At 44.1% G+C, this 25,843-nt stretch overlaps 1 protein-coding gene across 1 annotated transcript in view; it reads right to left on the bottom strand.

Annotated features, from left to right (window-relative positions):
• The window catches only part of LCP1 (lymphocyte cytosolic protein 1), a 59,117-nt gene extending 36,405 nt beyond the window's left edge, over positions 1-22,712 (bottom strand). Inside the window, exon 1 of the mRNA XM_065054056.1 lies at positions 22,608-22,712. The gene's annotated coding sequence lies outside the window, so the exon portion shown is untranslated. The remainder of the gene's footprint in view (positions 1-22,607) is intronic.
• Positions 22,713-25,843: the final 3,131 nt, after the last annotated feature.

The following is a 25,843-nucleotide window of genomic DNA, read 5'->3' as shown; positions in this document are numbered from 1 at the left end:
GACACATACCATTCACGACCTGCACAAACCTATGTTTCAGCTATTAGGAAAAGGCGTTTCCAATCTCGAGAGAGAGGACGGAGACAGCCCACAAAAAGAGGTTCACTGTGGTTCTTCCTACATGAGCAGGGAGAAAACATGAATAAGTGGCATGGAAGGCCTACCTCAGAACTTCAAGAACGAGTACGTGAGATAAAAGGAAAAACTCCTAGGAAGGTGGCTGCTCCAGTTTACAAAAGGAGCAGAAGAGATTCTGATGCTCTTGAAGGAACCTCTAATTCACACCCAGAGACTGTGCAAAACAGAAATTAGAGGTGCCCTGCCTCCAACCAGGTGGAGGAAAGGGATAACAGAGTTTATTGGACTGTACAAATACGATGGCCTGGTACAACACACCCCCAGGAGTACAAAGCTTTAGTGGACACTGGTGCTCAGTGCACAATAATTCCTTCCAATTATAAAGGAATGCAATCTATCAATATTGTTGGAGTGACTGGGGGATCCCAGGAACTGACTGTTGTAGAGGCTGAAATGAGCCTAACTGGAAAAAACTGGCAAAAGCATCCCATTGTGACTGGTCCAGATGCTCCGTGCATCCTTGGCATAGACTACCTCAAGAGAGGTTATTTTAAGGACCCAAAAGGGTATAGGTGGGCATTTGGTATAGCAGCTGTGGACACTGAGAAAATTGAACAGCTGTCTGATTTGCCTGGTCTTTCAGATGACCCTTCTGTTGTAGGACTGCTGATGGTTGACGATCAGCAGGTGCCAATTGCTACCACGACAGTGCATCGTCGGCAATATCGCACCAACCGAGACTCTTTGATTCTGATCCAGAAGTTGATCCGTCAATTGGAAAGCCAGGGTGTGATCAGTAAGACTCGCTCACCTTTTAACAGCCCAATCTGGCCAGTGCGTAAGTCTAGTGATGAGTGGAGACTAACTGTGGACTATCGTGGCCTGAATGAAGTTACACCACCACTGAGTGCTGCTGTGCCTGACATGCTAGAACTGCAATTTGAACTGGAGTCAAAGGCAGCTCAGTGGTATGCTACAACTGACATTGCTAATGCATTTTTCTCTATTCCTGTAGCAGCAGAGTGCAGGCCGCAGTTTGCTTTCACCTGGAGAGGCATCCAGTACACGTGGAATCGCTTGCCCCAGGGGTGGAAACACAGTCCTACCATCTGCCATGGACTGATCCAGACCACACTGGAGCAAGGTAAAGCTCCAGAACACTTGCAGTATATTGATGACATCATTGTATGGGGCGACACAGCGAAAGAAGTCTTCGAGAAAGGTGAGAGAATAATTCAGATTCTTTTGGATGCTGGTTTTGCCATAAAACGAAGCAAGGTCAAGGGACCTGCACGAGAGATCCAGTTTTTAGGAATAAAATGGCAAGATGGCCGTCGTCAGATCCCAATGGATGTGATCAACAAAATTGCAGCAGTGTCTCCACCTACTAATAAAAAGGAGACACAGACTTTCTTGGGCGTTGTAGGTTTTTGGAGAATGCATATTCCTGACTACAGCCAGATTGTGAGCCCTCTCTATCGAGTGACTCGTAAAAAGAACCAATTTGAGTGGGGCCCTGAACAACGACAAGCCTTTGAACAAATTAAGCGTGAGATAACTCATGCGGTGGCCCTTGGACCAGTTCGGACTGGACTAGATGTTAAAAATGTGCTCTACACTGCAGCCGGAGATAATGGACTTACCTGGAGCCTCTGGCAGAAAGCACCAGGAGAAACCCGAGGTCGACCCTTAGGTTTTTGGAGTCGAGGATACAAAGGATCTGAGGCCAACTACACTCCAACTGAAAAAGAGATACTAGCAGCATATGAAGGAGTTCGAGCTGCTTCAGAAGTGCTCGGTACTGAAGCACAGCTCCTCCTGGCACCTCGACTGCCGGTGCTGAGCTGGATGTTCAAAGGGACGGTTCCCTCTCCACATCATGCAACCGAAGTTACGTGGAGTAAATGGATTGCATTGATCACACAACGAGCTCGAACTGGAAGTCCCAATCGCCCAGGGATCTTAGAAGTGATTACAGACTGGCCAGAAAGTAAAGACTTTGGGATGTCTCCAGATGAGGAAGTAAAACGTGCTGAAGAAGCACCACCGTATAATACTCTTTCAGAGACTGATAAGCAGTATGCACTGTTCACAGATGGATCCTGTCGTCTTGTAGGAAAACATCGAAGGTGGAAAGCTGCTGTGTGGAGTCCCACATGACAAGTTACAGAAGCCACTGAAGGACAAGGTGAATCTAGTCAATTTGCAGAAGTGAAAGCCATCCAGCTGGCTTTGGATATTGCTGAACGAGAGAAGTGGCCAATACTTTATCTCTATACTGACTCATGGATGGTAGCAAATGCCTTGTGGGGGTGGCTACAGCAGTGGAAGAAAAGCAACTGGCAGCGCAGAGGTAAACCCATTTGGGCTGCCACACTGTGGCAAGACATTGCTGCTCGGCTAGAGAGCCTGCCTGTGAAAGTTCGGCATGTAGATGCTCACGTGCCTAAAAGTCGAGCCACCGAGGAACATCTAAACAACCAACAAGCGGACCAAGCTGCTAAGATTAAAGTAGCTGAGGTGGACTTGGACTGGCAACATAAAGGTGAACTTTTCCTAGCTCGGTGGGCCCATGATGCTTCAGGGCATCAAGGTAGAGATGCAACATATAAATGGGCTCGCGATCGAGGGGTGGATTTAACTATGGACACTATTTCACAGGTTATTCATGAATGTGAGACTTGCGCCGAAATCAAACAAGCAAAACGGTTAAAGCCTATATGGTATGGGGGACGATGGTTAAAGTATAAGTATGGAGAAGCTTGGCAGATTGATTATATTACACTTCCACAAACACGTCAAGGTAAGCGTTATGTACTTACAATGGTGGAAGCAACCACTGGATGGTTGGAAACATATGCCGTACCTCATGCTACAGCCCGAAATACTATCTTGGGCCTTGAAAAGCAAGTCCTTTGGCGACACGGTACGCCAGAAAGAATTGAATCAGACAATGGTACCCATTTCAAAAACAGTAGTATAGACAATTGGGCCAAAGAACATGGTATTGAGTGAGTATATCATATTCCATATCATGCACCATCCTCTGGGAAAATTGAAAGGTACAATGGTTTGCTAAAAACTACACTAAAGGCACTTGGTGGTGGAACCTTTAAAAACTGGGATTCACATTTAGCAAAAGCCACTTGGTTGGTCAACACCAGGGGATCAACCAATCAGGCCGGGCCTGCCCAATCAGAAATTCTACGGACTGTAGAAGGAGATAAAGTCCCTGTAGTACACATGAAAAACATGTTAGGAAAGGCAGTCTGGGTTACTCCTGCCTCAGGCAAAGGCAAGCCCATTCGTGGGATTGTTTTTGCCCAGGGACCTGGCAGCACCTGGTGGGTGATGCTTAAGGATGGAGAAGTTCGGTGTGTACCTCAAGGGGATTTGAGTTTACGTGAAAATATTCAATACTGAACTGCATGATGTGAATTGCCATACTAACAGTGTTTAATAAGTGTTTTTCAGATCAAAACAGTGATGATGAAACCAGAGCTAGCTTCTTCGAGTGGCGCCTGACAACTTCTTTGAAGTTGATATCTTTAACCCACAAACAGTGGTCATGAGATGCACTTGTACCATTTTTCCTGCCCTGGGAGACTGTTGTGACAAAATGAACTTAATGAACTTTTCAAAGGATGGTCCACTGATTAAGATTAATTACTCCTGTGTATATATGTATATATATATAGTAGTAGTGATTAATTAGATTGTATTGATAAGGTTTAAGCATTCAGTGAATGGCATATTATAAGGGGTGGAATGTCCTGGTTTTGCTAAAAACAAGTTTCTCTTTCAGTGAATTTTGCCTGTCAGCTAAAGCCTTCATATTAACTGCATTTTCCTGGAGCACCAGACACATGTTTTGGTAAACCTATCAATGGAATGCAAATTTAATGATAAGCACAGATGGACATCTCGCGAGAGGGGCGACGAGAAGAAAGAGACCAAGAAGAAAGAGACCAAGAAACTGACCAACTGGGTATAACATTCCATTCACGTGAATACTTCATATAAAAGTGGGAGATCATGAGGATCTCGTGTTGCTTTTCCCTTTTCCCTTCTGCTTATGGCCGACATTAGAAGAGGACCTTGCTAGTCGTCCCTGCGAACTGAGGCCTAGTGAGAGACTGAATCCAGCTCCGATTGGCTGCAGAGTCTAATCCAGGACTTCGGGTGCCGGCTCTGCAGTTGCTGAGACTTTCAAGATTGGTTTTGTATATTTTGTATTATTTTCTCTATTCATTAGTAAAACATCTTTAATTTTTTCCAACTCTCTTCACTCTGTGCTTCTTTTCCTTCCAATCGCCTCTCCTTAGTGAAAAGGGGGGAGAGGGAGGGGGAAGTGGGGGGGGGAGAGGGGGTTAACAATACATCTGCCAGGGTTTTATAGTCACCCCGCAATCTTAACCCTCGACACAGGCTTTTTTTTTTTTATAGAGGACCTTTTTTCTATTAGAAAAATACCTCCCCTGTGGTATTTCATTATTTGATAGACTGTGCCATAGCTCCTCTTCTTTGTTTTCTAGGATATTTAACATCAACCCAATGGTTTGCCCCAACTTCTTTCTTACAGACTTTTTCCAAACTGTTAATAATTGTTGTTGCTCTCCACATCATCTCCTAAAATGCTGCAAAACCTCTTTTGAGATAGGGAAAAGGTCACCATATGGATAATACCGCACCGTTATTTGGTATTACACTGCATGCCTTAAATCTAACATCTTACTTGCACAGGAAAACTAGTGGCGGGTGTTTCCTTATCAGAGGTGTTTGCTAAGCACTCTTAACATCCTCTCTTGAGTTATTATAGCATATGCAGAGGTAGGTGAGGGACTCAGATTTTCCACACTAGCGTATGATATTTTATATTCATCTCACTCAAACTGAGCTCTATATTGTGTCACCAGTACACAGCACTGATTCATACCAGTACATACCAATAGGCACCAGCTGTGCTAAACCAGTGCTCTAACAAGCTTCGAAATACAAGGACAGTGCGGATGAAATTTAAAATATGATGGAGTTATATGGCACATATAAACAAAAGATTTTTACATATTTGCCATGTGGACCATAAGTCCCATTCCCTTTTCAAGACCTACTGGAAAATTGCTCTGTATACCTAATAATGCTGTCTCTCCAATCATTATTAAACTTAAGTAGTCTTTACACACAACCCCAGCTGAAGTCCTGTCATTACAACACATTATTTAAATGCTGTGCTGTGCATCTGGGAAGCATCACACAAATAACAATTTTATTTGCCAGGATTGGAATACATTTAACCGGTATGGTGCAATAGTTAACTCCTACCTGTACCTGGTTAACTTATACCTGTGTGATGTTTGCTTGTGGTATTGCTGACAATGTATGACAATGAGCTCTCTATTGTGATTTGTTACATGGGGCAGAATGCTGCAGGAAATCATTATAGTATCAGTTTCTTAGATGTGTGCTGAATCATAACTCTTCAATATAAATAGCTTGTATTTTGCAATAAAGTATGCTTATGGTTAGCAACAGCCTAGATGGTGTAGCACAGGATGCACTGTGCTACTAAGTTAGATGTCCATTACTGTCCTGCATTAAAAAAATAACACACTTGACTTACAGCTCAAGTCTTAGGGCCAAAATTCCAATGAAGATACTTGGAAGTTTGCTTGCATAAAAGGCAGAAGAGCTAGAGAGGGATGTTCCTCCAGTTACAGGTAAAAACATTAGGAAACAGCTAAGATTGTCTACAAATTAAGTACCATAAATTAACATGCCCTGTGTCTAATCACTCACAGAGGAAGACTATAATTATAAACAGATCATGCCCCAGAGCCACAGCAGAACAGGTCAAAACCAACTCTTTCTTTTCCGTTGTCACCACTAAAACACTTCAAAACCCTTTCCCATGTGCCTGAAAGACCTTTCTTTCCACCCACCTCTTACAACACTGGCACCATCATCCTGCTGTCCCTGCAATGCAACCACGCTTTGCTGCAGGTCATCCAGACCGTGTCACCGCAGGTGTCAAACCCTTGCACGGCTTTTCTCCTCCTCTACTGCAGTCTCAGCTCTCCTCTGCCTCTGAGACAGCCCTGCAGCTCTGCATGGCAGCGTGTGTCCACTCCTGCGTCCTGGCTTGCCGATGGGCTCTCATCTTCACCCCTGGGTGCCTCATGGACCCTTAGGAAAGGTGGTGACTGCTTGCTTTCTCAGGCCATCAAGTCTGCAGGAGCCACCTATCCCATTTCTGCCAATGAATGGGAATTATATTCACAGGAAATGGGGCATCTGTGTAAGAAGAGGTACAGCAGTTTCATTGTACATGGCAGAATTTGGTTCTGGCAGCCCAGAGAGGGTTTGTAGGGGTCCCCAGCTGAGGAGAGAGCTGGGGTCTGCTGTAGGGGAACATTTTCCTTGTGAGAACTAGGGAAGGGTATTCCTGCAGGGGCCTTTCTGGCACAACCACCTCTTGGCTCTTACATTTGTAATTGCCCACTGCAGTTTCCCAAGACCTTTGCCTTCCTGCAGACTGCTTCTGCTTCAGGGAATGAGTGTCTACAAAAGCCGCTATTTTGCAAAATCATATTTGTATAATGCAACACCTTCATTGCCACTGCCGATACAGTCATGAGTTGTGGACAGGTCCCCCATCCAAGGACATACACTGGATGGGATGGGTATGGTGGGGAGAAAAGCAGGAACAGCATCACAGATCTTCCAGGCTGACAGTGAAAGCTTCCTGTGGACCTTGCAAAGTATCTTTGTTTTAATGACAGCACAATTTTAAATTAACCCTTTGAGAAGAACCTCCTGATCAATGACAAACTAGGGCAAATAAAAATTAATGGAAATTATTTAAAAGTGATCTCATTTAAAAAAAATAAAATCTTGCTTTTATGTAAGTACAGAGGACCTGATCTAATTCCCACTACATTTTGATGCTATCTGAATCACACCTTTATTTCGTGTGACCCTGTTCTTGTTCCTATTAAAGTCAGTGACACTTCTGTAGCCACTAGTGATTTAGGTACTGAAATGCCTGCCTTGTTTCTGAAAATGGACCCTGAGTACTTAAATGCTGTTGAAAGGTAAATGAGTCCTTGTGAAGCAGAAGTCATTACTCTGATGGCGTGTGCTCAAGTGGGGGGAGGTAATTTGACCCACTGCTTGGACTGTCTGTGTTAGCAATATATCCTGAAATGCCATGTGTGATCTCTGCAGGAGAATGCTAAAGACTAGGGGCTCTGCAGGATGCATGTGAAAATAATACCTTTTACACTGCATGCTCCCTGCATTACATCTGCTAGAAAAAGCCTTGAGAATGTAAAGCAATGATGGGTGATCACATTGAACCTGTCACAGCACAGATATTGGGGTCTTTTGGGGGAGGAAATCATGATACCATGAAATATCTATTGGTGCAACAAGAGCTTCTCATTCTTTGTCTCACTCTGGTCATGCAAGAAGGAGGGGACAGACCTACCCCTGCAGGGCTTCATCTGCCACCATGTTCTCCCTCCCTAAGACATAGGATCTCCGATCCCCATGCAATCACGATCCTCCATGCCAGGACCCACCGACTCCCATGGACCTCTTGTATCAGCATTGCCAGTACCGCCCTGTACAGCTGCTACATGGAGCCAGAGGAGAAAGGAGAAGGTAGCATGGAGGGTGGTGGCCCGTGCTACACAGGCATGAAGGAAACGAAGGGAAACTTCTGCCACAAAGCAGAGCTGATAACCTCCAATTCAAACCAGCAAAAAGGCATTTACACTTGGGCTGAGAGAGACATCTAGGCTTGTATGCTGGCATGTCTGGAGACAGAGGCACATAAAAGGAAGTTCCCCCATACCGAAAAGTGTGGTTTTGGTGCGGTCATTCTGAGAAGCAGTGGCTCTCCAAAGTATACCCTTTTCCCTGGAGCTGGGCATAAGAATGGCCAGGAGGATAATGTCCTGTTAAACATAGGCTAGGACACTGGTTTGTGATTTTATATGCTTGTGCAGCTTTTGGTTTCCAACCCCTTAACTCTGAAAACCTGGCTATGAGTCTTCTAAGGCAATCTTTATTTCAGTTTCACTGACAGGCTGTCTTATTTAGTAATAAAGATGAGCCACAAAGATCAAAAAAGCTATGAGTAGTCTGTTTCCACAAAGCAAAGCAAAAGATCACTCCTAAGCAGGGGGTACAACCAGTCAAAACATATGTGTGGGTGATTAGGAGAGGAGATCGGGCAACAATCAGTTGCTGGTCTTGGAGGAGGTTGTTCCCTCAGCAGAAGGAGCCAGAATCCCTGTGAAACAAAAAGCAGATAGCTATGAGGCCAGGGATGAACTCTGGGCTGTCAGACTTGGTACCAAAGCCCCAAAGTGACTTTGCTTCAAAGGGATCGCCTGCTCTGAAATTACGGTGTCTGAAAGTCTTCCTTATGGCCCAGTCCCAGACCCTTGCGGTAGGAGCTTAGCCTTACTTAAAAGGCATAAGGAAGAAGATTAATTTCCTGCAAGCAGTCTGAACTTTGAAGGAGACGCATTTAAGCAAGTGAAAAATGAAATAGCAGGGGAAAAAAACAACTGTAAAATGAAAGCAACAATAAATAAATAACATGAAAGTGTATACCCCACTACAAATTTAATAAGCTACGCCCAGCCATGAATTATTGAGCAGAACCATCCATTTGTTGCAACAGGGAGTATTACTGAAATATTAATAACAGTGCATGAGCTAATCTTAGCTTTTACTTGGTGGGGTGGAGAAAAGAAGAGGTTGGGAGAGCCTGGCCACTATTAGCCAATGGAATAGCCATGGCCCACACAAGGAGGGCAGGCAACCATGGGTCTCCTGGGAAAGTGCCCAAATCCCACGTTGTGAACAGAGACCAGCAGTGACTCCGCTAGGTCATAAACCCATTTCCAGGAGGATACGTGTCCAGAAGAGTCATTTGCAGAGGCTATTGCAACAACGTTGGCTCTCATGGTTTGGGGTTGTTTTGCGCTCTTATGAAAACCAGAGTTTTGTTCAGACCCTGACTCAACCCAAAATCTGTTTTCTAGCTGCTCTGATTTTCTTTAAGGAAATATTTTATCTTCGTGATCAGGGGGGGAAAGTATGAAAATGTGACTTTGATGGTTCAATGGGCCAGAAGCTTCTAGGAGTAAAAAGCATGGAGAAACAGATGGAACAGATGTTTTATTTTTAATGTTTTTATGGTTTTTTTGCAAAGCTGGGAGGAAACAAAGACATAATTTTTGAAAATTTGAATCTGGCAAAAGCTGTGTCATAGTTAACCAACCTTCTCATTTATCTGTTACACTTAACAGCCTCATTCTCACTCTATATTTGGAGAATGGGCTTGGGCTTGGTAGTAAAATGGGCTTCCCCAGGCCCCTGCCCCTGTCCACTATGTGAACACCAGGCTCCACCATGTGCCCAGGGCAGCTGTCACAGCAAAGATAAAGCTCTTCTGCTGGGAACCCAGGCGCTACCACCCACTGCCAAAATTTCAAGTACCTGTCTTCTGCTGCAAAGTGATGTGATGGCAGGAAAATATCCCCCACAATTATAAATGAAGCTGCTCTCCCGAACAAGTTCTCCAAAGGTGGCTTTTTGCCAAGGAAATAATAATTCAATTTGCTTTGGATTCAGACAGAAATCTGTATACAAACACCTGTAGGACTGAACAAAATATCATGTTCATGCAGGAATGTTGCATACATACCTTATTGTACAATCTATCATTATGTTTTGATTTAATACGTTTTTAAAGGTAGAAAATTTTTACCTCCTAGGCTGTTTGCTTTACTTTTAGTTTATTTTTCTGTGGTTGGTTGCTTGCTTGTTTTGGGGGTTTGTTTGTTTATTTGGTGTGAGTTGTTTTTGTGGCTTTTGTTTGTTTGGGGTTTTCTTGTTTTTGTTTTGGTTGGGGTTTTTTGTTGTTTTGTTTTTGCTTTTCTCACTCAGCTTCTGTAAAAGTTACATTCTTGTATCTCTTCCTCTTCTTTTGTCATGTTTCCCTTTATTATTTCATTTTCCCTTGGCACATTTTCTGTATTTTTTCCCTTCTCCCGCTTCTTCTTGCTGTTTCCTCACTCCCTGACTCCTGCCCTAGTAGTTTCTGCTTGCTTGTGTTCACACAGTGCTGTTCTACCAGTGTTCATAATATTTCTAAGGGTATTCAGCTCAGAAGCTCCACTTCTTTTGAATCCTCTCACCTGCATTTTCCAAGCCGGGGTGGGGGGGGTCAACATCCTGAAATTCTGCACAGAAACTGCTGCTCAGAAACCCATACAAACAGTTATTAGTTCCTTGTTGGGAGGGGAAATTTGCTTCCTCTTGGAGGAACTTGCTGTCTTCCTACAGTACATTAAAAAAAAAATCTCAGTACAGAATTACAGAATCTAGACAACAAATGCCTGAACCAAGGGGATTTCATTTCCAGCCTTGCTGCAGGTGTGTTTGCAGACCCAGCTCTGCTTCTGGCTCTGCCTCAGGAGGACTCACCACCCTCCGGCAGATGAGGGAATGGAAATTAAACACAGGAGGTATCTGAGGTCAGGTTTTCCACAAAGGTCCTGAATCCAGCAAACTCTTAGTTGGTGCATCTGTGGTTTTGGAAAAGGAGTGCAGACAAGGCCACACTCTTTCCCAACAAATCTAGTCCCAGTAAATGTTTTTACATGGTAATTAAGAAAAACTCCGAGTCAGAGCCTGTATTTGTGATGAATCCCATCCATGACACACATAAACTGACAAATATGAGGGGAAAAAGCTTGGGAATGGGGAGACATTTCTGCCCATCTCTCCCTTCTAGCAATCATGAATACCACTTGCAGCTGGTCTTAGCTGAAATTCTGCATCAGCCCAAGCCCCACAAAATCCCAGTTATGATTCCTTCATGTTTTCAGTATCAGCTTTGCTTATCTCAAATAAGAAAAAACAAGGTTTTCCTTGCATTTGTTTTTCATCTTGCTGGTCAAACTCCTTCCTGTCCAAGTGCTTGGCACTGACACCTCTTGGAGGCTCAGCTAAGGTGGGAAAGATGTCAATAAGCTCTGCAAGGCAATTGAAGGGTATTCCTCCAAAGATATGTTCCAATTCTGTTATAGAAGTCTATATAGAGAAGCAGCTGGGCTTTGACAGAAATGGTGGCCAAGGTTGTGAGGCTTTGCACATCTGAGCAAAAGTTTGAGGCAGCCTGGACAAATTTTAGCAAACAATGTATTTAGCATCTGAGTAAAATATGGTCAGGAAGAATCTTTATGTTGGGGTAATAGTTAAGTTAGCAGTCATACAGAAGGCACATATTGTAAAAGAGAAAACTAGACTTTAATTTTGCTGACTGCTTAAAGTGGAAGATCTTTGAGGGAACACAGAGAGATGGAAGATGCACAACTCATAAGCAAGTACTTACTGTGAAGTGTCAGATGTGTATCATGTGGCATGAGTTTGCTCACATAGAAGCTGCTTGTGTTGCTACCAGTGGGTATCATACATATCAGTGCTAGTAGACAGACAGAACTCATCCTCAGACAAGGAGACGAGTTTCTCATCTCCTCATCCTCACTTAGCTGCTTCATTTTCTGTGCTGCTATGGCTAATGCACATTGAAAGCCAATGAGGCAAAGTCATCAGGTATGTTTTCAAAAGTCAGAAGACTCAGAAAAGCCCCTAAACAACTGTTCTTGAAAAGGAGCACAAAACATTAGTTTTAGTGTTACCTAAAAGACAGATAAACTTGAAACAAATATTAATTACTCTTTTGACACAGCATTCAAGGGGCACAGGAGAAACATAAATGTTAAACAATATGGTAGCAAATGAAAACTCCACCACCGTAATGATCTTGTGTGTTCATCAGTGGCATCAGGAATGTGGAAACCAAGGCCGTCTACAGGCCAGGGCCAGGAGATAAGCCCTCTGCTATCCAAGTGACAGACACACTAATAATCCCAGCCAGTGTCTTCTTTGCTCTTCCAGATGACGGAAAAAGAACAAACTCTTCCAGGCAGCTGCCCAGAAACCCCCCGCATAAACAGTCCAAGGATCAATAGTGCTTAACAATATTCAGCTCTGCACCCCACTAAATAAATGCACAGACCACAGAATCCTTGCAGGTCAGCCCCAAGTCAACAGTGAGGTCCATTTTTCTAGGCACTCACTGACATGTAGGGAGCAAGAGCACACAACCCATCCCCTAATCTGAAACCCCAAAAGGGACAGTGTCAGGAGTCCTGCTCCCAGCCAGCATTGCTGCCCACTTTCCACCCCTCATTATACAGCTGTGCCAATGAGCAGGCTGGCTTTGGAGATGACCTTGGGCAGATCTGTTTAGCTCCTTCTCCAATATTTATCAGTGTTGCATGCAATGAATTAATGGCAAACGCCATCATCCCATATTGTGGGGACACAGACCCCTGAACACATTCAAGACGAAGGAAATCTCTGCAGATGATACCACTGGCCAGTTTATGTCATGACCTGGAGGCGGACAACTGTCTGGTTCAGGCAACTGAAGCATGGCCAGCAGCCCCGCCATCATTCGCTCTGGCTAGGCAGCTGAAGTTGTGCCAAGGACCAGACACAGGCATGCAGGGGGCTGGTGCCTGTCCTGTGGCAGCAGCAAGGATGAGGGAAAGGTGATGGTCCATAGACAGGGGGTGGATGGAATCAGACCAGCTTCCCAAATAGCTGACAGCCATTTAGGGAAGCTTATTCTTTGCCTCAGTCTCCTCTGCACACCTCACAGAGGTTAACTGAGGGCACGCAGAGGAAGCATGGGCACCAGGAATACCACCTGGGTAGAAGGATTTCTTGGTGCTCTGTCAGTGTGAGATGGTGTCCTCCCACAGCTCTGACACCTCACAGTGCTGGCAGCATTTTGCATGCTCCATGGCCACAAGGACTGAGCCAAGGAGGCTGCAATGTGAGTCCTCTGCAGATCTCCAGAGACTGGGGTACCTACACATCCCTCCGATGTTGACAGTCATGTTTTGTTGGACATGTTCCCACCAAAGCTGGTGGCAAAGACACACCTGGCAAGTGCTACCATAGGCAATATGTACAGACTGGCCATGAAGTCCACTCCAAAACTCAGGACTAGGTACAATGAGCCATGTTACTGCTCAGGGATGAAAATAGCCTCAGTCACTGTGATGTGCTGGCCAGAAAACATCTTCCCTGGCACCTCAGGTTTGCACAGAGGAATGAGTAATGCAGCCAGGAATTTTTCTTCCAGAATCCTCCTGGGCACTCAGCTTTTTATCTCCTTTGCATCTTGGCGTTTTCTTTGTTCCTAGAGCTGGTTTCTACAAGAGCTCCTGGAGCCTTTGGGCACTGTGGTTCCAGGAATGAAGAAAGACAGAAGATAAGAAAAAAAGCTTCCCCGAAGGGCTTGAACTATCCCAGATGAGACAGGGAGGGAGGTAAGAGAAATCAGATATAAGAGACAAATGGAAGAATGGTTTGCTCTACCACCATCATTCAGAGAGCCACAAATGGTGAGGGGAGAAGAAAGCAGGACCATTTTCAATTTTTATTTCCACCCCTTTGCCAGCCAGGGCCGAAGAACAGGCACACAGGACAAGTGCAATGAGACTGAGATAAAAAACTGGCACAACCACTGAATAGCTCAAGGGAAAGAGGGTTCAGTGTCAAGAGTGGCAGGAGCAGTCTGCCTCCTGGTCAAACTTGCTGTGGCTGGTTTAACGCTCCTTCAGGCATTTCTTTGCCTTTTCCTACCTGGTGAGTTAAGAGCTTCACATGAGCAGCAATGAGTTTCCTACATGACAGTAACTCTAAATCCTTTCTTAAGCATTCATGTGGAAAGTATCTAAGTTGTTGGTATAACAAAATATGTTCTTCAGCTCTTCACAGCATTATATATTACATGACTGAGTAGGTGTAACCAAATATGCATTTTAGCCAATAGAAACACTAGACAGCCAAACTATAGAAGAGCCACACAAAGATTTTACACTGAAGAAAATCCCAACAGCTGGCCCTGGTCCCTCTCCCTCCTCTGCACATGAGCTGTTCCTGCAACAGAAAGAGGAAGGAAAACTGGGGGGTGTCTCTGATGGCCTGCAATGAACCCCTACAAACCAACCTTGTCCTGATTCATTTCACAAAGATTCACCATGCTCATGTGCAGCACACTGATACTGTAAGTGCATCTTCAACAGCATGCTGCAGGCTCTGACTAGCAAATCACATTTAAACAAGAGGGTTCACAGGTGCCTTTGCAAATACTATAGAATAGTTTGGGTTGGAAGGGACCTTCAAAGCTCATCTAGTCCAACCCCCCTGCAATGAGAAGGGACATCTTCAACTAGATCAGGTTGCTCAGAGCCCTGTCCAGCCTGGCCTTGAATATCTCCAGGGATGGGGCATCCACCACCTCATTTAGTTCAGCCTCTTTACATTTCCTCAGTAGTTTCAGCTGTATGTTGTAATCTCTGTTTCCTCCAAAGCTGAAGAGCTGTTACCTTTCATTTTAAAAGCAAGTGTATTTCCATATCACAGTGAGATTTCAGTACTGAGAGCTTTCTCTACTTAGAGCACAGGCACACGCCTTTGATGGGTGCATTTCTGGCCACAGCCACAGGAATGAGGCACCATGAGGACAGCTGGCATGTGAACTATGATGCTCCAGCTACTCTATGCCCAAGGGTATGTTGCAGCAAAGGATGCAAGAGATGTTGACTCATGAATGAGAGAAAAATTACTATGCATTTGGTAAAAGCCTGTGTATCAGCTGCTCTGCAGCCTTTCTGCAGAGTTTTGTGGTCTCCCTTCCTTCCCAGCACACAGGTTATCTGCAGCCACAAACCCCAGCTTTTATTTAAGGCCATCTTTTCTGCATGTCCTCCTACCTGCCATTGCAAAATAAGTCACAATTTAAGCAAAGGCTGTGTGTTTCTGTCTAAGATTTCTGGGACATGCCACTGCATGTGTTGTGTGCACCTGGGACAACACAGGAGAGGCCTCAAATCTCCCCACAAGAAAGGCTGTGAGAGGAAGGATGAGATGATAAATACATGGCAGATACATAGTGGTCACAGCCTACAGGGAAACCTCTCTTGCAGCTACTAGGATTTCTGATTACCATTGGTTGCACAAACAAATTTAACTAAGGCTATGTAGACACTGAAAGCAGAGCAAGGCAGAAATACCTGAGTTTGCCTAAAGAACCTGGCTCAAATGCTGGTAGCAACTGAGCTGCCACTGACTAATGTATTTTACTTCTCTTATTTAGAAAAATATATATTTTTAGTATATACATCTGAGAGAGATCACCCACGGTTTGAAATAGTGGTCTAACCATTGCGCAGTCCTTCCTCTTCTGACTTCCTGCTTGTCTATGGGAGGCATGTAATTGTGAAAGTGGATGTTGATGAAGTTTGGACACTGGGACGCAAATGAGAACTGCAGACAAAGGCAAACGCTTGGGCACTGGCAGGTTTGCAGCAAGGACAGCCAGCAGGGGTTATCTGAAAATCAGTGTAAAATGCCAGTCCTCACCTGACATCTGCTTTTGAATTGGTTTGAAAAATTTTCTCTTTTATGTGTGTAGCATCCACACAAAAATACTGGGGCTTACTGGTGTATCACAGCACTAAGCCTGCACTGCCTTTTTAACTCAATGAACACTCAAAATGAAAAGAAGGCAGGGGAAGGGTGGCATTTCTTACGAAATGTGATATATTAACAATTTCTGATACTAGAAATCAGGTGTAAAATGTATCAGTTATCCTGTTACTTACAGGAGATTAAAGGTGGATCTGAAGGATTTTTAGTAAGCACATTTTCCTTCTCTGATGACTATAGATCTCTTTCTCATTTTCTGGGAAGTATTTCTCCTTTGGTATCTCTTTCTTGACCTAGAAATCTCTCTGAGGAAAACAGACAATATAAGAACTGTGTTTGCAATATAACAATAAAGAAACTGATTATTGCCTCATCCTGTAAAACATTAACCATCATCAAGAGGCAAAATGTGCAAAACATTCTTTTCCCTTTGCAGGACTTTTTTTTTTTTAATTATTTGTTCCAAATGCCCTGTGCATACTGACACCTCTAGTACTACCTAAACCACAACAACTTTTGCAAATATCAGGCTCCCTGCTGACATGTGTATTTCAAGACAGTTTCTTTTTAAAGAGTTTATGGTTGGTGTTAGTTCTGAGAAACGCAGTCTCGTGAGCATGGGACACCTTCAGTGGCCAATGACCCCAGCTCGTCAGGAAGGGAGCAGCACAGTGTTAATTCCTCTGCCACAGTGTCCACTTACCCCATCTGTCCATCTGATGTCTGTGTAATTACTGCACCACTTCAAAGGCAGCAGATGCCCCTGGGCTTACCACCTGATGGCATCGCAGGTCTCTCCCACCAGATACAAGGGAGCTCATTCACCAACTCAGGGATGGCTTCTTTATGGAGGCAACCCAAACAGTAGGCTTGGCGAGGTACTTGGCTTTGGGTACCTGGTGAGGAGGATGCTTGCCTCTGATTTTGGGTCTTTTTAGCAAGGGGAGCTCATCAAAGCTAGGAGTTACTCTGTCTAGCCTTACAACATAGTGGATGGTGAGGACCCCCCTGATGAGCAGAGTCCAATCCAATGGGTAAACATGCTCATGGAGAAATGTCAAGCTGGGTATTTTAAAATAGAACTGCTAGGAGAAACTAAAGTGTTTTTTTTAAAGAACGCATAAACTACTTCATTTTAATTCATAGGCAAAAATAAATGTTCTGTTCCTGCTCATTGCGTGACCCTGCTCATACTTCCTGTGTTATCACAGTTCTGATTACCTTTGCTCATTAAAGCCAAGCTGACCAAGTCACTAACATGCAAATGGCCTCACTGTGCCTGCAAAACGTAATTCAAGCTATTTCCACTTATGCTGTGTGGTCTTTGCTGTTTTCTCTAACCCTGCGTGGAACTGGGTGAACTCTGAGATCCAGAACCTGAGGACTTCCATGAACTTCTAGTCTGCAGATCTTCCAGAAAGCCTGGATGCATCCTCTTCCCTGGGACGTAGAGGAGCACAGCACAGCTCTCTGACCACAGCTGCTCAGAGACTGCTCTATTTTATTCATGCCTTAAACTAGGTAATCTGAAATCTACGTTTTATTTTGAAAACTCTGGCATGGATACACAGGAGAAAAAACTGAGGGGCAAAGTCATGACACCTGCCTGTACATAAAGACAGCAAACATATTGGGAAGGGAAGAAAAACAGCCTGCCAAAGCTAACTAATAGGTGCTAGTTACATTTTCAAGATTTTATTACCAATATTTCACCATAAAAATATTGCAAATTGTATTTCATATTTTTCTCAACAGAACATCAGGCAAGCAAGGACTGTATACAAAACAACAGGAAATAAATGCTAGAAAAGTTTGCTGACACTTAGGAATACAGATGCTTTTGAATTTAAAAGTAGGGTAAAAGTTGTACAGTTTGTAGAAAGACTTTGATATATGGCATAAAATATTTTCTTGCAAATGCAAGGAAGCATTTGTCTGTAAGACACACTGAAATTTCATCTTTTCAGTTCTTCCCATAAGCAATAAAAGAAAAATTAGAGAATGTTCTCATTTATCTTTATATAATCATGAAACAAAAAAGTTGCTTCTAAAGATACTGTTTTTAGGTACATCTTCAGTGATTCAACGTGGGATTTCTGCTTAACAGCAGACACCGGGGTTTCCATTTTTCCTTGTTTTTTAACCTTGTTATGATGACCATAAAAAACTATCATTAAAAAAAAAAGTGACTCTGGCTTTTTTTCAGAATTTTTTTTCATTCAGTTCCACTCTTACCCAGCACACTGGCTCCCTTTTACTGGTACACACAAGAAAATGAAACTTTTCTTGTTTTGGTATGGTTTGGGTTTTTTCTGCCCTGAGAGAGGTAGGCAATTCAACCCCAACATGGCAATGAGCATTTGCAAAAAGTTAACAAAACTGCTTTCATTTCAGGGTTAGGCAACATAACAGCACAGTGACAGGAACTATAATGGGGAAAGAAATTCTGCTTACAGGAACAACAACATTTTGTAAAATACTCAGGTCTCTGAAACAAATATTCTTTTTACTGCAGTTTTACAGTGGTTTATCTTTGGGGAAATCAATTCCAGAAATTATGCTGGCCTCCTTTTCCAAAAACCTTTTGGACTTGCTGATTTAAGTGTGATGTGAAAGGCATGTACTGCCACTCTGCTGGACAAATACTTCAACACTAGGGTTTTAACCACACTTTTTCATACTGTGGTACCCAGTTTAACCAGGCTGAGAGAAACCATGGCTATGCTGGCCAGAAGGGACCTCTGGCGTTCATCCCCCCAAATCTCATGTTCAGTGGGTTACATTAAAATGCAATGCTACGAGGAAGGAAACTTTTCTGATGTAAAAACATACCTGATTGCTTTGCTCATACATATGAGTCTTCCCAGTGAAAACGGTTCAATTTCTGCAAGATAAGGCCTTGCAAGAACAAAATGAACTGTTTTGACCTTCTTCTGAGATTTTTTTTAAAGAAAAAACCTTACAAAACAACTTAAGTGGCTTCCTGAAATGGTAGTAGTCAAGGGCGTACATTCAGAATCTAATAAATGTCTACTAGTGCTAAAACATAACAACAGGAAAGGAAGAGTAAATATTGAAGGTTCAATAATGAAAACCAACAAGGATTAATTTTAAACTAGGAAAATGTTAACTAAGGATTCAGAATAAAACTCTCAAAAAAAACTATAAGGATGATAACAATAAAAACAGATTAAATAAGGCTACAGCAGATTAAAAAATAAATTAGGTTTATTCAAAATGCTGATTAAGTGGACTAGCTATCATCCCATAGGAGAGAAGGAAATTGGACTAGCTGTCTTCCCCTAAGAGTGAACGAAATGAATGCACTGTATATACTAAGGGTCACCAGGTCACTGGGTAAGGTAGGAAAGAAAAGAGGAAGGCTACAGACTGCAGATGTTTACATGGGATTATTCCCCTCCCTAACACAAGGTTTCTGACTCAGGCCCCTAAACCTGCATGCAGTGCGACCAACTTTAGGGCTTTTGAGAGCTGGCTTGGTCAGGGGCTCTGCTTGGGCACTCTCCAGAGGGTCTCTGCCCACATGGAGAGCCTGAGAAAAGCAAAATACTGAAGGAAAAGCAGCTGATGTTTTCTTTGCAGAGTACGCCACCAATTTAGAAATCCACCCCTCAAGTCCGCTTTGTAATGCTATTACCAATTTGTGAATTTTCCAATTGTGTGCTCCCTATGTCACCAATCCTAAAGGCCAGTAGGACTAGCCGCATGGTCCTAGCTGCTTCTTGGTGAAAATCATTCTTTTTTGGCAACCCACAACATTGCAATTGGCATTTATTTCATCCAGCCATCAAAAACAAAAATATGGATTCTCTGATACAAGGAAAATAATATAATTTCTGATGACTGGTGAGCTAAATCTGTAAAATAAATTCATAAATAACATGTAAATTAATAAGTTTGGTTATTTAGCAATTGTACGCATTACACACGTACATGCAGAGGAGCAGCAGTTTATCTCTGAGTTCCTCATCTCCCAGCACATGCTCCCAACACAGCCCTGCCTGTGGTTCCTTGCTGCTTCTTTCTCTGATTTTGCATGGGTGACTGGAAGGTTTGAGTCATCTGAGGACTTTTTTTTTAGCATTGTACCTTTAATGGAGCAAGGGCTATATGAAGTGTGAGTTGTACATAGGAAAATTCAGGAACTGAAGGTCTGTCATAAAGACAGCGATGGGATGTGAGAAAGTACCACATGATGTGGTGGTGTGGGAAAGGGAGTTTCATCTGAACTTCATATTGGTTTCTAAATCAGAGATAAGATGTATTACATACTCCATTAGTGGACAGTCACTCTTGCTGGCCGTCTCCCTTATAATCAGTACATTTTAGCATTCATTAAATGAATAGAGGCATAATTTTGGATGCAGCTGATAGAAGCACCATCCAACCAGCCACCCAAGAGAGATCACCAATGGAGATCAGTGCCAGACACCACTGGAGATCTGGAGCCAACAGTCACTCCCACCTGTCTTGCCACACCAGACACCCACTCAGGTGGCTGTGCCACCACACAGCTGCTGTCACGGCCCCTGCCATGGGAGCCATGGGAAGGTTCTGGAACAGAAAATGGAAGAAGGCTCTTTGCCCACCACTGAGAACTCACACAAACCTTTGAGTGAGATGATGTTTTAAGCACAGCTCTTGTAACTGTCTTTTATGCTGAAACAAACAAAAAGTCAGGCCTTGATCTTGCAAACACAAAGGCCACCTCATTCCTCTCATCTGAAAGGAAAAAACAAACAAAGAAACAAACAAACAATCCCAGTGAAGCTTGGAGAAGTTTTACCAGGGGCCCCTGTAAAAGCAAAATTTCATCCCGCTCGCAGAATACAGGATGCAAAACCTGCAGCCTCACTCTGCACCATCAGGTGGTCTGGGTCCCTAAAGCACACTCCGGTATTTGACAAGTTGGGTGTTCAGTCTGGGATCCACATACCACCTAGCACTGGCCCATACAGACATGCAGACATTGCTGCAGAGCCAGGAGACAGAACTGTGGGAAGGACTTCTCCTACCACCTTGGCCAGCAGATGCCTGGCAGAGGGGACCTGGCCAAGCCCAAGCACAGTACCATCACCTGCTGTACCCAGGCTGACACAACATCCCACCTACCAAACACTTGGCTTTGTGCATGTTGGTGAAACTACTAATCCTGCTGAATTCAGTGCTACTGTGAAGAAAAACTACACATTTTGGCAAGGTTCTGTTGGATTATTCCTATTGCCAGTCATAAAACCTCGATAAAACCATTTACCTCCAAAAGAAGACTGCAACCCAGTATTTCGCCACACAAGAAATGTTTCAGTAGGAGGATTCTGGGATCCTTCAGGTGTCTTTTTAGCCTTCCTCATGGTGTCATCTTCAGTAACACATGCCTGCATCTGAGCAGGAGGCTCAGGAGTGTGTCTGGGCTCCCAGATTTGGATGCTCACCCTGGTTGTACCCTAACTCCAAATCCAAACGCAGGTATGAACACCCCTGTTCTGCCTCCCATGGAAAGGGGTGCCAGGATGGGTGGACACACCTTGGTGGACATGCAACTGTCACTACTACACAAAAACAGTGACACCAGAGCTGCCCAAACGAGCTTACAGCCTAACAGGGGAGACCTCACCTTGTGCCTTGGCAGGGCACACACGTAAGATGTATTTCTTCTTTGTGAAGTTTTGCTTTGAATCTTGCACTACTACGCACAAAAGCCAATGATAAAATAAATCACCCGGGCATGGTATTGATTCTTCTATGATGATTACATAAAAAATGTAAATGCCTTGGCCTGTTACATAAACAATTCCCCTCTGGCATTCATTATGGACGTTGCAGCCATACCTTTAATTTCATTTACCCAGTTTCTTTTGTGAAAGACATCCAAATTTTTCCTTCAGCCTATTCCACTCACTTTCTGCAGTGGAATACGTGCAAAGGAAGAGCAGAAGCGGAGGAAAGAGAGGGGAATTGATTGCTGCCAGCCTGGTAGGGAAACGTTAACCTTGCAGGCAAGGGACAAACAGCAGAGTCATCTGCAACGTGCAAACCAGCTTCTTCATTTCCATAGTGAGTCAAGGGAAATGCCCTTCAGAAATTCTCAAAACTATTACCACTATAAAGAAGTTGTCTTTAGCGGGACCCTGTGGACAAAAAGGAATTTAAAAAATAAATAAATACTAAGATTGAATGTATCAGCAGAGCAGTTTTTGACATAGAAAACGATGCTTGGTGGTCAGTGTTCACATAACACAGATGCAGACTTACTCATTAGTTCCTAAATGCAACCTAATGAGATCATTTTCAGGTAACAGAGATGCTAAAACCGCCTTCACTTCGGTGTCCCATCCCTCCCTGTCCTGTCCAGTCCCCTCTCTGCCCTATCCCACATTTCTAAGTCACTCACAACAGACTTTTTATATCCAGGCAAGATCTCTCTCACACTTGATCAAATGGGGTTTGCTTGAACCAGGACTGCAATGCCGAGTCTATTTCTGAAAGTAATTATATTTCCGAGATTAATTTGAAGAGGTTTGGCTCAGCTCGACCCAGTTTGCTTTAGGAAACACCAGATTTACACCTGCTACCCCATCCAGCCAGCGGGTGCTGCAGTGCTAAGGCAGAGTGTGACACCAGCAGCCCCGTTCCTAGCCCCTCGGGGGATGTATGTTAACCATACAGAGCTCCACACACGCCCTCAGCTGCCCCCCGGACCCCGCACCCCCTGCGGGAGCCCCCGCTCAGCCTCCGCCGCCTGGGGACAGTGTCACCAGCCGCTCAACTTAATTTTTCTTTTATTTTCTTTTTCTTTCGGTAAGCACCGGGGTGGAATAATAATAATTATAATAATGAAAATAATTATGATACTAACAATAAATTATCCAATAACTAAATAACGAATTACCCGTTAATTATAATGATTACGGAATAGTTACCAGCCAGGAGCCGCGCTGCAACAGGCGATGCCGAGCGGGCGGTGGGGCTGCCGCACCCCCCTCCGCCTGCTCCCACCGCCGCCGCGCCGGGCCCTGCCGCGCCGGGAGGCCCCGCCCACTGCCCGTGTGGCCACGCCTCACGGACACGCCCCTTTCGCCTGTGGCGGGCGGTGAGGCGAGCGGGTGAGACATTGGGGTGATGGAGAGAGTGCAGAGAAGGGCAATGGGGCTGGTGAGGAGCCTGGAGCACAAGTCTGGTGAGGAGCAGCTGAGGGAACTGGGGCTGTTCAGCCTGGAGAAAAGGAGGCTGAGGGGAGACCTGATCGCTGTCTACAACTACCTGAAAGGAGGCTGTAGCAGGGAGGGTGTTGGTCTCTTCTTCCATCTAACAAGTGATAGAACAAGAGGAAACATTCTCAAGTTGCACCGGAGGAGGTTCAGATAGGATAGTAGGAAAGATTACTTCACAGAATGGGTTGTCAGGCATTGGAACAGGCTGCCCAGGAAGTGGTGGAGTCACCATCCCTGGATGTGTTTAAAAAACTTATAGATGAGGGACCTGTGGGTCCTGGTGGACAGCAGGATGACCATGAGCCAGCACTGTGCCCTTGTGGCCAGGAAGGCCAATGGCATCCTGGGGTGTATTACAAGGGGAGTGGTTAGTAGATCGAGAGAGGTTCTCCTTCCCCTCTACTCCGCCCTGGTGAGACCACACCTGGAATATTGTGTCCAGTTCTGGGCTCCTCAGTTCCAGAAGGACAGGGAACTGCTGGAGAGGGTCCAGCGTAGGGCAACAAAGATGATTAAGGGAGTGGAGCATCTCCCTTATGAAGAAAGGCTGAGGGAGCTGGGTCTCTTTAGTTTGGAGAAGAGGAGACTGAGGGGTGACCTTATTAATGTTTATAAATATATAAAGGGTGAGTGTCACGAGGGTGGAGCTAGGCTCTTCTCAGTGACAACCAATGATAAGACAAGGAGAAATTGATATAAACTGGAACACAGGAGGTTCCATTTAAATTTGAGAAGAAACTTCTTCACAGTGAGGGTGACAGAGCACTGGAACAGGCTGCCCAGGGAGGTTGTGAAGTCTCCTCCTTCGGAGATATTCAAAACCCACTTGGACGCCTTCCTGTGTAACCTCATCTAGATGTTCCTGCTCTGGCCGGAGGACAGGACTAGATGATCTTTCGAGGTCCCTTCCAATCCCTGACATTCTGTGATTCTGTGATGAGGTTCTTAGGGACATGGTTTAGTGCTAGTGTTAGGTTAATGGTTGGACTTGATGATCTTAAGGATCTTTTCCAACCAAAATGATTTTATGAATGGATGAATCAGAGCAAGAAGTCCTGGGTGTGTGTACAGAGTTTGCAGAGGTTTGCATGGTGGGACCAGGCTGCCCCTATTTAGATCAGAGGCAGGAGCTAAGTCTGGTTGAAGGTTTGTCTGTTCTGCTTGTGTCAAACAGTGCTGCACAAGGAACCTTTTAAATGAAGATGTACAAACTGTGATAAGGAGAAGGGAAAATTTGTGCTTAAAGTCAGGAAAGATTCAAGGTGAAGAACAAAATGAAGCACAATGTTATATCTTACTGGTATTGTGCATTGCACTTCACAGTGACTATATTGCTCAATAAAATAATGGTTTTTAAAAGGATAACTCTGTAAAGTTTTGCTCTAAGCTGATACACAGAACAGGTGTTTTTTCCTGGTCAACATTAACCTGCTTTTGTTACCGTGCAGCAGGAAGTTCCTGTTATTTGGCCATGGTTAGAGCAGAAAACAGCTGTATCAAGGTTTCTTTTGATCCTCATCTGAAGTGTCTCTGTACTGCTCTCCCTCTTTGTAATATGTTTGTGGTAAATTGTTTCCCCTTGCTCTCTTCTACCACCAACTTTGCTCTTCTCCCATAGCAACGTCTCAACCTGTTCATAACAGGTGCTTTCTTTTGCTCCTGTATCCTTTACTCTGCTCCTCAATATTCACCAGGCTGAATTTCCCCACTACTAATTTTCTTCTTCCCAACTTCAGCATTGATGAGGCTTGTTGACTCAACTGTCCGGTGTCCTGAACTAAATTAGACCTACAGTGGTGACCACAGCCATGTTTTTGTGGCCACCATCTTTATACTTCTCGGTTCTGCTTTCGTTTTTATTTTTATCTTGAATCTCACCAACTATAATGGGCAATTTTGTCTCATGAGAAAATCACATTCCTTCTCCCTTTAGCTTGTTTTTATCCTTCCTGTCTCTAGCAGCTTGAATAAATCTTATCTTCCTTCCCTGCCAAAAACACCATTTTTTTTTTTGCCTGTGCTGCATTTGCTCCAGTGCCTCCACCTAATCTCCTGTTTTCCTTCATATCCCTCCTGCTCATCTCTACAACTTCAGGGTTCCCCCTGCTGCTTTCACCTCCTTCCCTGACCCTGAGCCAATTGAATGTGCTGTGCACACTCGCTGTCAGGAGTTCTTCCACTGCATTTTCATCCTCCACTTCACTTCTTTCCAGTCTCTTCTGCCCTTGGGCAACTTGCAGGCAGTGCTCCTCAAGGCACTGATGATTTCTTCTTACCCAAATATGCGAACTTTTCTTGCCATCTTTGGTTTGTCAACCAGTTTCAGCACAGACTACCTCTAAAAGAGAGAAAACATGAGCATTTCCCTATCTTTAGACTTATGCCCTGATGGGGTGTGCACTCTAGGTCTTGATTTCTATAGAAGGAGGCCCAAACGTTGCTCAGAAAGGTGGTGGGGTCTCTGTCCTCGGGTAAAGCTCTGAGTAACCTGCTCAGACCTCACAGGCAACCCTGCTGTGAGCAGGAGTTTGGGCTAGAGATGTCCTGATGTATTTTCCAACCCAAATTATTATCCTGTGTCATGATCTGTGTGGCAGGTGGCAGAACCCTTATCCTGAAGAATGGAAGACTGGAATTATAAGATACAGTGTATCACCCAGAAGTTCAGACATAGGTATAGAGTGTTTTGTTCCTGTTCTTGAAGTTAATGGTCTTTGGCTTTTTAAAAAGTCCTGCATTGCGGGGGTTTTGTTGTTGTTGAGCTGCTTGGGTTTTTTTTCCTTAATATTATGTTCTTCCTTCTGTGTCTCCAGTTTATTGCAAGGATGCTGTCCCCAGCCTCTGGGTGACCTCATGAACCATACCAGATTCCAGTTATTTTTGCATAGCGACAGCTCATCTTGTTGCGATGTTTGACCATTTATTCAAACACAGTATGGCTATAA

The sequence above is a fragment of the Columba livia genome, chromosome 1 (genome assembly GCF_036013475.1).
Source record: "Columba livia isolate bColLiv1 breed racing homer chromosome 1, bColLiv1.pat.W.v2, whole genome shotgun sequence".
Lineage (NCBI taxonomy): Eukaryota > Metazoa > Chordata > Aves > Columbiformes > Columbidae > Columba > Columba livia.
This window is presented reverse-complemented; position numbering and strand designations above follow the sequence as displayed.